This window comes from Myotis myotis, unplaced genomic scaffold, assembly GCF_014108235.1.
Source record: "Myotis myotis isolate mMyoMyo1 unplaced genomic scaffold, mMyoMyo1.p scaffold_m19_p_2, whole genome shotgun sequence".
Taxonomy (NCBI): Eukaryota; Metazoa; Chordata; class Mammalia; order Chiroptera; family Vespertilionidae; genus Myotis; species Myotis myotis.
Genome location: NW_023416324.1, coordinates 3,111,550 through 3,126,998, shown reverse-complemented (window position 1 = coordinate 3,126,998; position 15,449 = coordinate 3,111,550). Strand labels below are relative to the sequence as shown.

Genomic DNA, 15,449 nt, shown 5'->3' with positions numbered 1-15,449 from the left:
AGTATGGGCATGAGGTAATACATACATGTGCTCAGGGCCACCCAGTGGTAAGTGGTCAATACACAGGACCCCCAGGCGGCGGGTGGTGAGGAGAGACTGAGGTGGGAGGTTGTTACAGCCTATAAACTGCTCTTGTCAAGACCAGATAAATGCTAATAAGACTCAGGAACTTTTGTAATTTTTAATTGAAAATCATCCAGTATCGATTTATTTTACCCCAAACAACTGGAGCATGTGAGGGGAGCAGCAGGGCCTGGCTGTGGTTGACTCTGGGACAGCGGTGGCAGATATGCGGCCCTAGTGCCACCCGCGTCCTCCTTCCTGCACTCATTGTAGACATTGTTCAGCACAGCACGGTCTCCATGAACTGAAATGAAACCTCAGAGTCCATTTTAACACAGGTTCTAATCCAGACACTTGGGGTGCTGGGCGCTGGGACTGGAGTGACCGGATGGAGGCTGCTGAGCACTTTAATTGCTCACTGAGGAGTTTGAGCTCTCACTCTTCTTGAACAGACAGATGTCACACCCAGTTTTGAAATTCATGCGAAGAATGGTCTTTACCGTAATTGAACAGCAGTTACTCCAAAAAATTAAAACATTTTTTCAATTGCTGTTGACATACAATATTATATTAGTTTCAGTTGTACAACCCAGTGATCAGACATGTAACCTACGAAGTGATCACCCTGATAAATCCCACTTTTGTGATACAATCTGTCTTGGTTCTAGAATGTGTTTTTAGTAACCCTAGTTTGGTTCTGTTAGGTAAACCCAGACTCTGATTAGTCTACCAGAAATGTGGACGCGTGCCTGGCGCTCCCAAGAATTCCTGAGTGTCTGTCTTCCTTTTACATATAAAGTTAACCTCCCCCCATGAAGCCCCTAAAAGAATTTTGCTTAAAAAGCCTATATTCCCTCCCAAGTTTAAAGTGGTATATGCTTTTTTTCATTATTAGGATGTAATTTCTGACATTTGAAATAAAACTGTCCCATCATTATTAAATATATCTAGTGTATTTTGAATATCATTGCGATTTATACCCATTGTTACCTATTTTGAAAATACCCGAATGAGCCTGGCCGGTTTGGCTCAGTGGATAGAGCGTCGGTCTGCAGACTCAAGGGTCGTGGGTTCAATTCCAGTCAAGGGCACATGCCCGGGTTGCAGGCTCAGTCCCCAGTAGGAGGTGTGCAGGAGGCAGCTGATCAATGATTCCCTCTCATCATTGATGTTTCTATCTCTTCTTTTCCCTTCCTCTCTGAAGTCAATAAAAATATATTTAAAAAAAGAAAGAAAAAACATGAATGAGCTCCTATTTTTAGCAGTAAAATCTTATACTTTATCTTTCCCCCTTTAACGTATATAACTAATAGCTTTATATATATATATATATATATTTGATTTTCAGAGAGGAAGGGAGAGGGAGAAACATCAATGATGAGAGAGAATAATTTATCAGCTGCCTCCTATACGCCCCCTACTGGGGATCGAGCCCACAAGCTGGGCATGTGCCCTTGACTGGAATCAAACCCAGGACCTTCAGTCTGAGGCTGACCCCCTTATCCATGGAGCCAAACCAGTTAGGGCATAACTAGTAGCTTTTGAATCGACTTCCCCGTAGACTTTATTCCTAATGTAAAGCATTTTGTGCTTGAGGGTCTTATCAGATCAGCCTTTCATACTCCCTGAAACAAAAAGGTATGTGTATCAAAATATGCATACATACTGTGATTTCCTTTAGAAATAAAGCTGTGTTAAAAGAAAAATTCTCTCCAATAATTGTAGTGTTATAATAATTAGTATACAGGTGAACAAAACAAGATATTATAAATGTAGATAAAATTTTACTTTTTACTATTCATTGGAAATAAGATTGAGTTTTTTGAACACATTAGTTCTTGGATGAATATTACTTATTGTTCAATTGAGGCCATATTCTGTATCTATTTTATTCTTATTTATTTGTAGATATAAATATTCAGGAATCTTGTTCACATGAACAAGTAGATGGGAATGATAGTTTTTTACAGTGTTACCTAAATATTTGAATTTTACATTGTAATGCCAAAAATATAATTTATCATCAGACATATTTTCAATAGTTTATCAGATGACGCCTTCTCTAGACCCTCCTTCAAAAGAATTAGAAAGTACCTGAGTTGCTTAAGGCTCTTATGGTGAACATAGTCAGTCTCTGTGCCCACATCCACACCCGTGTTTTGAATGGACCTGTGCTTCTGCCCTGGAGTTTCTGCACAGGCCCCGCTGCTAAGCACCCCAGGTGGGAGAGGGACGCCTTTGCTTGTGAGGTGAGAGGAGGGTGGCCCTTCACCTTCTACACAAGAGTTCGTTCCTCGGTAGGTGACTGGGAAAGAAAACTTGAAAGTTGCAGGTTGGGAAATGAATATTGCCTTAGAACTATTTGAGTCCACGTGCCCTTAAAGCCTTTTGTGTCTGTACATCCCAGTTTGCAGAAAATAGACCTACGCATTTTTCTTGCCAGGCCCTCATCTGGGCCCTGAAAAACCAGGAAAAGGCAGGACCCGTGGGATCTGGGCTGGCGGCGTGGAGAGGGCCAGCCTGGGAGCCTTGCACACCTCTTCCGAGTTGGTCAGCTTTGGGCAGTGAGCCAGGCTGTGTGTTGCTTTGGTAACTTAAGTGGTGAATAAATTGCTGTCCTGGCCCTCCATTTTGTCATAATGCCAAAGCTCTTATTATAAAACAGAACGAAACAACACCGCCCCCTAAAAACATCCATAGGAACCAGAACCCTCTGAGAGATCTTGGTTTCTTACTGTCCATAAGGTCTGCATATTCACCTTTTTTAATATTTTGGTACCTTGTTTTCAAATAACTGGTTTCCTTTTTAAAAAAAAAAATATTGATTGATTTGCAGAGAGGAAGGGAGAGGGATAGAGAGAAACATCGATGAGAGAGAACATCAATCGGCTGCCTCCCGCACGCCCCCCACTGGGGATGTGCCCGCAGCCAAGGTACATGCCCTTGACCGGAATCGAACCTGGGACTCTTCAGTCCACAGGCCGACGCTCTATCCACTGAGCCAAACCGGTTAGGGCAACTGGTTTCCTTTTTAATCCATACATTTTATTGTAGGCATTTAGAACCCATTTTTAGGAAGAGGTTAGGCTTTACCAGGCTGCCAAAAACAAAAAAGGTGAACCTGTTCTTAGTGCTGACCTCTTCCAAATAACCACAAAGAGTTTCCGGAGTCCTGGGTGGCAGTCAGGGCAGGGGTTCCGTGGAAGGATGCTGCCTAGCAGGGACACGGCAGGACTGGGGCGGCTGCTGGCTCCGAGCAGGCACCGGAGGTGTTGCAGATGTTGCAGTAGCTGTCAGACCTCAGACTGCTGTTGTTACCAGGCATCCTCTGGAAGGCATTCCTGTCTCCTGTAATCCAGTGACTGTCAAGCAGGAGGGAATCCCACCCACCTGCCCATCCGCCAGGGGGCGTGGTTCCGGCGGGTCCTTGATCTTCCTTGCCCTATTCTACACAAGAAATCAGCCCAGAGAGAGAAAACTTTCATTATCTCCAGAGTGTTCCACAACAATTGAGCATGTTCTTGGTTTTATTATTAAGTAACGGGGACCTGCGGCTTCCTGGTTATTGTTTGGTTTGTTTCTGTAACGTTTCAACATTCATTATTTTCTTGCTGGTGCTTTCTTAGGCAGCTGATTTGCTCCACACACCAGGTCCCCTGACCCGAAGCTACAGAGCTGCATTTAGATCGGGTTTCTCGCATGCCGCTGACTTTATCTCATTTACAGTATCACATTTCTGTTGCCATACACTGTGTGATCTGGGCCTCCCCACAGCTTTTTAACAATTCGTAATTGAGCAGGAAGTGTTTTTATTACAGTGGCCTTTTGATTTTGATTTTACAATCGTGTAGTGTTTAGCAGAGAGCAGAGGTGGGGAAGTGGCTCTCTGAAACACATTTTTGACAGAGAGAAGTCTGTTGTTTCAGCCACTTGGCTATCTGTCAGCGCTTCTCAGACTTCCCCCTTGTGTTGGTTGCCTGGCAACCTGGGGCTGGAGCAATCAAACCGTGGCCAGTGCTTTTCCAAGCCCAGATTGGGAGATGATTTATTGGTGGAACTGTAAGCACGGTAAACCCAAGCCTCAGAAATGGACCTTTTCTTTCATTTTAAACCAGGAGTTTATATAAACCACACCAAGAAAAAATAAAAGATGAAAAGTATCAGTTGGAGCATGTTTTTTAAAGCTTTTAAAGAATAAAATTAAGGCCTATAGTGAGCTTATTATGTGTGTGTGTGTGTGTATATATATATATATATATATATATATATATATATATATATTTTTTTTTTTACATTTCTGCTTAGTTGGATTATTACTATTTTTCTTTTACCTTCCTGAACACTTAATTTAAAAGTTAGTGCTTTATCTGGTCAATTAGGGTACTTGGGATGCCATCTTTCCATGAGAAACTCAGCCCAGGGAATGGATGTTAAGGGCTCGCCTGGGTCATCAAAAGCCGTGATAGAATCAGGCAGAGAACAGAGCCCAGGTTTCCTGGTCACGTGTCTATATCTGGATTTAATGCAGTGAATATATAATGCTGAGTGCACTTCTGTTTTTCAAATTTAGCGGAAAAATGCAAAGAACCCTGCCTTCCCCGTGCGGTGTGAACAGGCCATCCTCTCTGTACATAATGCATTTGTGTAGAGAAGAGAACACTGTCATCGCAGGACAAGTTATTTCTGAACTTTCAGATTCTTCCCACTTTCTGCTTCTGCCCACACTGCCTTCTTTTATCCTCCTCCCTCAATTTATAATTATTACTTTTTAACTGAAAATCATCCCATATTGATTTATTTTTACTATAAAAGTTAATTTTAAAGCTCTTTATTGTGAGATTTCTCCTTCATAGAGTTTCAAATAATTTCTCCCATATTGCAAATGAAAGTGAAGAGGAATCTGGGGGGGAGGGGCATTCTGCATGGGAGGAGGGGCAGAAGAACCTCAGCCTGACTGTGCAGATTAAGCATTTCATTCTAGAAAATTTTAAAGAAATACTTTGGAACTCAAACCGTACTCTCCATGCAGCCCAGTGTACCCGACTGTGTATGTAACTGTGCTATTAGTATGTTTGTGTTCCTTATAAATATACAGATCTAATCTCTGTGTGTAATTTACACACAGCTGTGTTCATGCTCTCTTAATACCAATATTTTCAGCAAGAGTGAGGTATCATGGGAATGCTATTGTTCCAAACAAAAGCCAGCAGAGCAGCCTCATGGTGGGGCCCATTATCAGCACCCCATGTGGGGACTCTCCCTTGAGAGACCCTTGTGGTAGTTGTTCTGCATGGGGACAGCATGAGACCAAATGGTAATAAAAAGGAAAACAATGACCACAGTTAGATGGGGATCTGCCTTAGGAGCGAGGTTGCCTTCTGTAATTGAAATACACTCCCTTCCCCTCTGTCCCTGGACATTTCCTAAACGAGTAATTGATTTTCACTCCCTATTTGGAGATCCTTTAAAGTGAACAAAGGTAAACGAGGAGCCCTGGCCCTTGTCAGATTGTGGTGAAGGAGAAGCAAAGTTTAGGAGCCCTTCAGGGCCTCAGTTTCCCATTTGTGGGCAGATCATAACTTCTGGAGGGCTGAGTTCTTCTGGGGGACAGATTTTATTTAATTTAAAATAGCAGGCTTTTGTGATTTTATTTCATTTAAAACTATGTGATATCATTGTCCATAATTCTAACAGTGTATTTATTTTACCTCCCTAGTGGAAAATTTTTAGTGCTTTGGAAGTTTTAATGTTTTACAAAACAGAAATAAGGATCATTCTAGACCTGTGCTACCTGACTTGGTAACCACCAGCCACATGTGCCCGTCCAAGCTGAGATGTGTTGTAAGTGTAAACTACATGCTGAATTTCACAGACATAGTAGGAAAAAAAGAACGCAAACTATTCTTTAATAACTTTATATTGATTATATGCTGAATTGATAATATTTTAGATCAAGTTAAAATGGACATTAGAAACTCGTATTATTAAAGTTTTATCTTTAAAACATATGGCTGCTAGAAAATTAAAGGTACATGTTTGGCTCACATTCAGTTTCTGTGGGGCAGCCACTAATTTAGACTCTTCATTACAGTTTTCAGAAGGCTTCTTCACTCAAGATTCCTATTCGTTTATTGGCTTGTCACTTACAGATGAGCCACATTTCTTTTTTCAGTTTGTTCCTTTTTCTTTTTTTGCTGAGATCTGATCTACCTTGTTAAAGAAGGTGAACTTTTCAATGGCTTATTTATGGTCACTTTACAGGGACATTTATGGGGAGACTCCACCGTGATATCAGTGATATCACAGGGGGAGGGGGAGCCTCCGACACCTGTGTGGGTTCTGTTGTTAGTACTGGGTTATTTTTAGTTTGGGTGTAGCTGGGCAGCCATAATTGGCCCGAGATAGTTTGCTGGGGGTATTCCTACATCTGTTGATGCTGCTGCTTAACTAGCCAGCTCTCATTTGACTTGAAATGCACTGAAGCGTGCTCTGACACTCACCCAGTGGCAGTGCTTTGTTGGGTCTGCCATAGTGAGAGGACTTAGCCGACTCGGTGAAATCATCACATAGACAGAGATATATGGGATGGCTCCGTGGCCTTTGCTAGTGGGCTCAGTGGCTATGTAAACCATCTGACATGAGGTCATTTTCCTATGAGGCATGTGGTCTTTGGATGAAAAATGGAGTAATTTTATTTGACATTTCAGACCACCTGGAAAGGGTTTAGTACACAGGTGTGTTGAAAAAATTAATTACCAGCTTCACTCTGGGTGCTAAACTGGCATCATGGAGTGGGACGGTGTGGTTTCTCTGGTGGGATCTGTACGTCTGAGTGGACAGGAAAGTTGGTGTTAAACAATTTTGTAAGTAGTAATTAGAGAGTCAGAAACTGAGCAGTGAACACATGTCAGGAGACACTGAGTCAAGACGGAGGGCAGCTGGCTGGGAAATCAAATAGTGCTTTGGGAAGACCAAGCTAGCTCACCTCCAGACTCACTCATTCATTCAGTCAGCCAGCCAGTGATTGATTGCTGACCAAGAGCTGCTTTTGGGGCTGGGATGCAGAAGTGAACACATTTCCTGATGCATTTAGTGTCATGTAAAACATGTCATGTTACATGGTAATAAGAGCTATGTGTTAAAGCAGAGTAAGGTTATAGACAGTGGAAGGACATGCAGATTGAAGAACTCTAATAGGAAGCTGATTTACTGGTTCATTTAATTAATAGTTGACTAACAATGTAGAGTTTTTAGTAGTTTTTGTAATAAATTTCATATTGGTTTCCTCTTACTGCATAACAAATTATGCCCAACAGTAAAAATTACCTCAACTGTCCAGTGTGGCTCGGTTGGAGTGCTGTCCCGCATACCAAAGGGTGGTAGGTTCCATTCCGGTTAGGGCACATGCCCAGGTTGTAGGTTTGATTCCCCAGTTGGTGTGTATGCAGGAGGAATCTGATTGATGTTTCTCTCTCTCCCTTAAAAAAAAAATCAATAAAAAAATTACCTCAACTTAAAACAATAATATTCATTTATTATCTCTCTGTTTCTGTGGGATGAGAATTTAGAAGTGGCTCAGCTGTGTGGTTCTGAGTTGAGGGGCTTTCATGAGGTTGCAGTCAGATGGTAGATGGGGTTGGAGCCATCTTGAAGGCGCCTTCATTCAGGAGCCCAAGCCAGGAAGCCTCAGCAGCTGGGGGCTGGAACAGCGGGAGCTTCTAGGCTTCTCTCCACCCCTGTGTGGTCTCCCAGCACTGCTGGTGGCTTCCGGAAAGCCAGCCTTTGTATTATGGTGGCTCAGCGCTGTGTGTCTGCAGAGGCAGAGCCAAGCAAAAGCTGTATTGCTTACACTCCAGCCTCAGAAGTCCACCAGCATCACTGCTATCCTATTGGTCCGAACAATTACTCTTGGCGAGCGTATTGAGGAGCCTCGAGGAGGCCGCAGTCTAGGACACGTGACTGTCCATGCTGAGACTGTGAAAGATGATACTCTGAATGGAAAGTGTAGGTGAAGTCTGAGCGAGAGAAAAATGTCTGCTCTAGAAGAGAGACGAGAACCATAATAAAAATGTGCTTATTATTTTAAATAGTTATCCCGTTTGCCTTTTTAAAACTTTAGCTAGTTTAATGAAACTATTAACTATAGTTGACCCTTGAACAACTCAAGGATTAGGGGCACCGGCCTTCCGTCCAGTTGAAAATCCAAATGTAATTATGTAGTTAACCTGGACTGATGCTAGTAAATGCAAAGTTACTTACAAAGTAGTCAGAAATGAGAGCAATATACGAAGACTCTTGGAAATGCCCACCATGATTGCTGGCATGTCTCCTCCCAGACAAATTGGTTCTGGGTGCTATTTATTGAAAAAGTAGTGCTTTCCTCAGTCACCCTTTCATTAATGTGTTAAATATTTAAAACCCAAAACCAAATGATACTTTTCAAAGCACAGCATCATTAGTATACCTCCAGCAAGAAATATGTTTTAGATACGGTGACAGGAATCTATAACAAACAAGACTGTATGGATGAAACGCAATAGGTTCTCATCTAATGGTTGGTCAGTAAGAGCCGTTGGTGGACACGACACTGTGTGATACAAGTGTTTGGAAAGGTTTCATTTCATCTGCTTGGCATCAATGTTCTCTTTTTTTCACCTTGCTCCCTCATTAACATAAGCCCACATTCAGTACACATCTTCACTGTGATTCTGTCGTCCCAGACCTTCAGAAAAGCAGTGGGCATACTCCTCTGACTCCCTGCCTGGCTTATGGGCTTGCACTTTTATATCTCTATCCGGGAGCAAGGGGGCACTGTGGATTGCTTACTTGCAAATATGCCTGCTCTTCAGTCCCCTGAGAACCAGTAAGTTATTAACATAAAATTTTGTGCAGAAAACAGGGTAGAGCAGAAGGAGCCATTTTCACAGTGGGAATCATTTTAATACCGACAGTGTTTTCCAAACAGTTATGTAAGAGGATGGAGTGAAGTCACTTTTCGAAGTCCTGGTGTGCGTTTCTGACTGTGATGCACTAGTTAAAATTCACCAGTGGGAGTTAATTGTGAAAGCTCTCAGCCAGGAGTTAATGCAGAGCTATTTTTTAGCCATTTCTGAGGCACATTCCCCTCGTCCTGCCTCTCTTCTCTGCTGCAGACACAGGTCAGATCCAGCCCTTGAGGAAAAGAATGTTGGGAGTTGCAGGTGCAGATGAGGGCGATCAGTGCACCTTACTCTGTGAGGGACTTAGCCGCAGCCTACTACTCTTCTCTTTGCTGTCCAGTTTGATGTTCAGAATAATTTTTTGAAATGGATAAGGCAGGTCTTTTTTGCTAATTTAAAAGATGAAGAAATTGAGGCAAGAATAAGTTATGAGACTATAGCCCTTACATACTTTTATAGATTTTTGAGAACACTTACTTTGAAAGGCAAACAAAGGCAACAGATGCCCATCGCACCATCTGTGATCTGCACCGTCCTGGACTCCATTCTTAGGCCTCACCCATCCCTGAGGCTCCCAGTTGTTTACAGATGTCACCCTTGACCCTGGATTGATGGTATGGTTAGTTTTTCCTTCTGTAAAGTGGAGATCGTAGTAGTCCCTGATTAACTCATTGAAGGTTGTGATGTTTCAGTAAGTCAGTGCACGTAGCCCTTAAGACGTGCCCTAGCACTATGCAGTGTTAGCTGTTTCTATTGTTGCATAGGGTGGTGTTTCCCTGCCGGTTTCATATCATGACGCATACCAGCAAAGCTGCTAGCCTAGGCCCACCCTGCCACCCCGAGGGTGGAGAGGGTCAGCATCTGGGTAGGCCATGGGCACAGGGCTCGGGAGGCTCTGACGTGGGGCAGGCTCGGCAAGAGCACCAGGGACTTTGGAACGTAAAATTTTTATCATAAGAGAAATGTTACTGCATTGTGACCCAATTATGTTTATTCCTATTAAGTATCTCCCATTTCAAAACTGGCTGTGTCCATAAACAGCCATGTCAAAATTTCCTTTATGGAACAGAGGAGCAGACTAGGTCCCAGAACTTCCGAGTTTGAATCTCATGTTCTTTGCATTCTACCAAAAATAAGAAATAGAGCTTTCCAGACAGAGCCTATTAAAACACAGGTTAACAGTAAATACTGTGTTCAGGTAACTCACTTTTTTTAAAGCCAGGAATTAAATATTCTCTACTAGGAACTTACAGATAGGTAACTCCTGATGATAAGAAATTTTAACTCAGTAATGGAAAACTACAGCAGTTTGTCTAAAAACTGGAGCATAATTATGTAGCATGACAGGGGTTCTAATTATCACTACAATGGCAATCATATTACAATATTTGTGTATCAAATTAACATGTACACCTTAAATTTATACAATGTTAAATGTCAACATATGTGAAACTGGAGCACAGCCACAAACTAAGTTTATAAAACAAAGCAAAGAATAATCCCCTTGCCATAAATAAATTTATATTTATATTTGGATCTCATCTGGCTATGAGGATTCAGAACTAGCAAAGGACTTGCTTTCTGCTCCCAAGGAACACATGCAGGTTAAGTGGAAACAAACACCCGCCAGCCCCTCAGTTCAAGCTCCTGAGAGTGGCCCGGCCGCAAGTCTGTGGAGTGTTGCGAGCAGTGACCCAGCCCACGTTACCGCCTTTTAAGTGAGCACAGTCTTCTCTCTCCTTCACCCTCAGCCTCCTAGCGTTCTAATATCTGTACACTGTCAGGCACAGAAAAGGTAAGGGACGTAGAAATAATTCATGAGGCCTGGGATTTCAGCACTGGAAATGCTGAATTTCAGCTCCACTACTAAGAAACAGACCATGTCTGTGAGCTGACATTCAGAAGCTTAGAGTACAGGCAGACCTCACAGATGTCACCCCCCCCCCCTTTTTTTTTTAACAAATAGAAGGCAAGACCCTCCACCAGCGAAAACATCATGACTCACTTATTGCAATACTTGCTTTATTGCAGTGGTGTGAAACCAAACCCGCAATATCTCCAAGGTATACCGAGACATGTCTTTCTAAATCGATAATGTTAATTATTAAATTAGTCTTAAAGACTTTAAGGTCTTCATTTGAAGAGAAATGAATTAATAGAGGGAAAGGAATGTTTAACATATTGACCTATGCTGATCACTGACCACTCTGAGTGGGTTGGCTTTGTTTCGATTTTAAAGGCTCCTCTACATTTCTGGTAAACCACAAGGTAAAGGCTGGTCTCTGAGCAGCAGATGTTTTACCAGTTTTGAGGCCTTGTGGCTTTCCATAGAGAAGTAACAGTGCAGGCCACATGAAGCTTTTACTTCCTTTTTTTTTTTTTTTTTTTTAAGTGGAGCCAATGGTGCTTTGCACTTGATAGCATAGTCATTGAAACGCATTGACAGAAGTGGTCTGTGCTCACCACCAGATGTCAAATGCATATTTCTAGAAGCAGTTTGAAATGTCTGAGACATTCAAGCAAGTGTTCCCAGTGGGTTTGGACCATAGATTTAGCCTTGGGAACAGTCATAAGAATCTTGAATGATATTTAGAGCCCAGGGTGCAGTGGGAGATATATTGGGAGGGAGGTTGAGAGCAGCAGGAAGCCTTGAACAAAGCCGTGGGAAGACTCCAACATTTAGAGGTTGAATAGAGAATTAAGCCAGGTGATATGAGGAAAATCAGGAGAGTTTCATGTCATGGAACCAAGAAAGTCAGTTCAAAATGAACCCTTTGATTTTTAACTATTTCCCACGGTGACCACCCTAGCCCAACCAACCTGTCATCTCATGGTTTGTTTATATATATATCAGAAACATGGGAGCTCCAAGTGCCTAATGCTATTGGGAGCCAAATAGAGTAAGGTACAGTACCTGTCTTCAGAGCCGTAGACGCTATTAGTACATGAGGCCTTATACAAATAAATAAATGCCAGGTGAATGGGAGGGAATGGTCAGGGAAATTTCCTTTTGGAGTGGGAGGGAGTTGGACTTGGGTTTGAAGTAAACTGGAAGTATCTTGAGTAGACTGCAGTGTAGATAGTAAAGGTAGCCCAGAGTCTGGAGTTCAGACAGTTGCAACATGGATCAGTTGGCATTACTGGACATCTGGTTAGAAAGGTGGACAGGGACAGGATCCTGGGGGGCCCTGAATTCAGGGCCAAGGTGTGTTCCCACCACTCTGAATAGGTTAAAACTATCCTGAGAGAGGGGTGGGAGCAGGACAGTATGGGACACATGGTGAACTTGGTGGTTTTGAGAAATTCCTTGCAGGGGCTTGTAAATGGCTGAATGAGGGAGCTGGGTTAATAGGCCAGCTAGCAGGAGAGAGGAAGAAGGGCTTGGCCTGAGACTAGCACTGTAATAGGCAAGAAAGGAGGACATTGAAAGACCTTTCGTAGGAAGAATACTGAGGACTTGGTGACTTGATGTTAGGGCCAACAGGAAAGGGCAGAGTCATAGATAATGCTACCATGACTAAAAATGGTTCAGACTCTTACCTCCATTTTACAGAGGGCGTGCCAGTGAAGGGCATAGATTTTGGAGCCTGGGTTTGAATTCTATCTTTTTCTTTGAGGCGTTGGGTGACCTTGCTCTATTTACTTAACCATTTGTGCCTTAGCTTCCTTGTCTGTAAAGCGAAGATAATTCATTTCTTTTAGGTTAGCGAAGATTTTAAATTAATATATGTAAAGTCCTGGCATATAGAAGATACTTAATAATTATTAGTTGAATGGGTGATGTCCAGAGGAAGAATCAGAATCTGCACTCAAGTTTGCTCAGCTCCACCACATTAGCCTGTTCTAGAGTCAGCCTTCCTCAGTCGCCGCCTCCATTGTGCCGGCCTCTCCTCGTGGGGCTGTTTGTCCTTTGGCCTGCTCCTGGAATTCCACCGTCACACTCACGCTGGGTCACCCACCTCGACTTTGTGTAGACTCCCTCTCCTATAACCACCTCTGTTTCATTGAGGGCCTTCCGAACCCCCTCCACCTCTGCACATGCTGTCAGTTCTTCGTGATCTGGGCGAGCCTCACTATCTTGGGGAAGGCACTCTGGACTACACAGTCTGTGTCTTTGGCTGAATTAAATCCCAGATGTTTCTGTAATGACTCCACACATGTATCTTACCTGATAAAAATGAATCTGTTGTAATAAAGGTCCATGGCTACTTTTAAATTCCTCCCAGTGCTAGGTGCACAGTGAATACTTAAGAGTGGATGAAGAAGCATTCATTCTGATGGCTGAGGTTGAGTTCAGGCCTCCCTCATCTCACTCCTGGGTTATCTCACCAGCCTCTTTAGCTGGTCTCTGGATTGCAGCCAGTCTGCCCCTAGGCCACAGCCACACTGCCACTGGAGCCATCCTTATCCAGTCTTTTCATGGACCTTAAGGCCTCAGCCTGGTCTAAAAGGCTCTCTGCAACCCGATCCACTCCTGCCACTCCAGTCTTACCTGCTGGCACTCGTTTCTGCACACCCTGTTCTCCTTGCAGTTCCCAGAATGTTCTGTATGCCCTTCCTGGCTGACTCCTTTGCTTGAAGCCCTGCTGAGCACACCTGGCAGGCTCACTCTCTTCCTTGTCACTTCCTCCAAGACACCAGCAGTGTAAATTGCTTCCTCCTCCCAGCCCCACCCACAGCCCTTTGTTCCTCTGATGCTTTTCTAAGGGCCCAGAGATTGATCTGTTTACCTGTTTGCCATGGAGCTCCTTGAGGACAGGGCAGCCTCATTCCTCTCCATGTCCCCCATGGAGAAGCTTTGCACGCAGTCCAGGATGCGTGTTGTAATTAGAATGATACTTTTGTTAAGTAACCGAGGTCACTCTTGCAGACTGGAGGAGGGCTTGCTTTTTTTGTGCCTGGACAGACTTTTCCTTTGACCTATAAGAATTACAGTGAAAATTGACAGTGATGAGTCATATCTTAGAAAGGGGTGAAATCTGAAAATGCAGAGCCTCGAGGAATGGAGTGGGAGGTTGCAGGTCTGTCTTGCAGGCCAAGTCTGGCTCCTCACTGAATTGGCCCGGCTGGTCTCAAACACGGGGAGTGGGAGGGACTCTCCCCCGGTGGGCAGGTGATTTATTGGCTGGGAAGCTTCCACGGTGATTTAGTTGTGAAACGCCGCCTTGCGAGGTGCCGGCTAATGCCTGGGCCTCGCGGGAGCAGCCGCCCACAATCCCGGGGCGGAAGGGACCGCGGGGGGTCGAAGGGACCGCGAGGGTCGAGGGTCGTGGGGCCAGCCTCCCATTTTGGAGCCCAGGGGAGGCTGAGTGCGGCGGTAGCGCTGCTGGCGTGCCCGCCGGGAGGGAGGACTAGAGACGGAGGGGCCGGGGAAGGGCCCCGAGTGCCCGCGCGGCCCCAGCACCGTGGGCGCTCCCTGCGCACTCCCGCTGCGGTAGGAAGTTTCTGTGCTTTGCTGCCAGGATTTATTCCTGTGGTTCTGGGGGAAGGAACTAGAGACCAGCGCGGTACCGGGAGGCCTGGCGCAGAGTCCCCGGGCGGGGGCCGGAGTGCGCGACCAGCGGGCAGCGCGGCAATCCAGGCCGCCTTTTGCAGCCGCCCGCGGCCGGGCTCTGCGCCGCTCCAGCCTCCTCCCCCGGTGCCAGCGGTGGCCCGCGCTGCGCGGCCGCGGTCACACACCGAGCCACCCCGCTGCCACCTCCCTGCGCTTTGTGGAGCCGGAGCCCGTGACAGGCGCGGCCTCTCGCTGCCCGGGACCCTGAGTGCGCTCGGCGCCAGCCCAGCGGACCTGTGGCTGCCCGCGCCCCGCGCCCCCGGACCTGGACTGCCGTGGGGGGTAGGCAGGGGTGGGGGGTAGGCAGGGCTTCCGACCCGCTCCGAGCCCCGCCCCGAGGTGGGGGCCGGGGGAGCCGGGAGCTGCCCCTACTGGGCAGGGAGGGGCTGCCTGGGAGGAATGGGACAAAGTGAAAGTCTCGGGACTGCTAAGGAAATGGGCGGAGGGGGGGTGAGGGGCTCGGGAAGAAGGAAGGGGTGCTGGTGGGTCTTATTGGATGCCCTGGAGCGGCTTTTAGTGGCGGAGATGGCGGGGCAGGCCAGCTGATGTTCAGGCCCCCGGTGGGCTTCTGATATCGGCCCCTTCCTAGTGAATTCCTCGGATTACGGAAAGGGCTTTTAGCCCTCTGGCGTGTCCTAGAGAAAATTCTCCAGGTTTGGTTCTGTTTCCTCCCTTCTGCTCGACACTCTGGGAAGCCTCGTTCTCAGGTGGAGAGCAGTTGTGCTGCTTTATTGAAACGCGGAACGCATTTGTTGTTTATATCTTCGTGGACCAGGGCGCAGACTGCGGGCACAGGGCACAGATTGCTTCCGCGCCGCAGGCACGACCTCCTTTCCCTAAACCTGTGTGGGATGCGGGCTGGGGGTTCTGATGGAGGCTGGGACGGGCCTGTC

The 15,449-nt window shown here is 45.4% G+C and overlaps 1 protein-coding gene and 1 long non-coding RNA gene across 6 annotated transcripts in view; one reads left to right on the top strand and one right to left on the bottom strand.

Moving 5' to 3' along the window:
* Positions 1-15,449, top strand: part of RERE (arginine-glutamic acid dipeptide repeats) — a 403,197-nt gene that overhangs the window by 327,713 nt on the left and 60,035 nt on the right. The window lies entirely within an intron of this gene.
* On the bottom strand, positions 8,932-14,832 carry LOC118676679. Its single transcript, XR_004974188.1, has 3 exons — positions 13,733-14,832; positions 9,480-9,635; positions 8,932-9,391 (listed from the first exon to the last, which is right to left on the bottom strand). It is a non-coding gene; the product is annotated as an uncharacterized LOC118676679 (long non-coding RNA).